Raw genomic sequence first — 1,240 nt, forward strand, 5'->3', positions numbered from 1 at the left:
TTTTCATGAGCTGTTTGCCAAAATCATCAGTATTAAAACAATAAAAGACCTGAAATATTTCAGTTGGTGTGCAATGAATCCAAAATATGTGACGGTTTAATTTTTATCATTACATTATGGAAAATAATTAACTTTATCACAATATGCTAATTTTTTGAGAAGGACCTGTATATATTTAAGCAGAATCAACTAAATTTCTGCTATGAACCCTAAAATAGAATGGTGGTTTGAAAAAGTACTCATACCCTCTGAACTTTTTCATGTCTTGTCACATTACAACCACAGATATAAATATATATATATATTAATTTTATGAGAAAGATCAACACAAAGTGACATAAAATGGTGAAGGATAGAAAGAAAACTATACAACTAAAAAAGTGACAAATAAAAAAACCGACATGTGGTGTGCAAAAGTATTCAGAGTACAATAAATTGCCTTCAGAAGTTGCCTGATGGCTGCTAATGACTAAATAGAGTCCACCTGTGTGACATCTAATCTCAGAACAAATCCAGCTGCTCTATGACGCCTCAGAGATTCAGAGAATAATGTGGAGAAAAAAGCATAATGGAGTCCAAGGAGGACACCAGACAGACCAGAAACAAAACTGATCTGTCTGTCAAAAGGTGCATTCACACTGCATTCTCAAGTGACCTAATTCCGATTTTTTTTTTACTTAATGCGACCTGTATCTGGTCTTTTGATGGCATTGTGAACAGCACAGGTCAGATTCTTTTTCGAATGGGACCCATAACCGATATGTATCCGATTCAAATGCGACCATAACGTTCAGGCCGTATTCATCCGAACTGAAGGTCACTGATTCTCAACAAATCTCACTATTATGTGTCCTGATACGCGCAAGCGAGAAGAAAAACAACAACCATGACGAACTATATGAGGATTAAGTTGTTAATATGCTGCTCTGGTTGGACAACAACTTCAAATATGTAAGCTAAGCTCCACCGTTAGCTTCCATGTTTACTTCCGGAAACACTGAGCTCTTCTTTTTATGGCGGTTGGCAGAACACTGAGAACGCTGACGCTATAGCGCCCTCTACTGCGCATGCGGGACACTTTCAGGTCGTTTGCTTGTTCACACTGAAAAACATTGAAGACATCAAAACACACAGTCTAACCCTAATTTAGCCATAAGCAACTCTAAACAGGTGGGTTTTAAGTTGAGATTTAAAGGCACCCAGTGTTTCAGCTGTTTTACAGTTTTCTGGAAGTTTGTTC

The sequence above is a fragment of the Poecilia reticulata genome, linkage group LG15 (assembly GCF_000633615.1).
Source record: "Poecilia reticulata strain Guanapo linkage group LG15, Guppy_female_1.0+MT, whole genome shotgun sequence".
NCBI lineage: Eukaryota > Metazoa > Chordata > Actinopteri > Cyprinodontiformes > Poeciliidae > Poecilia > Poecilia reticulata.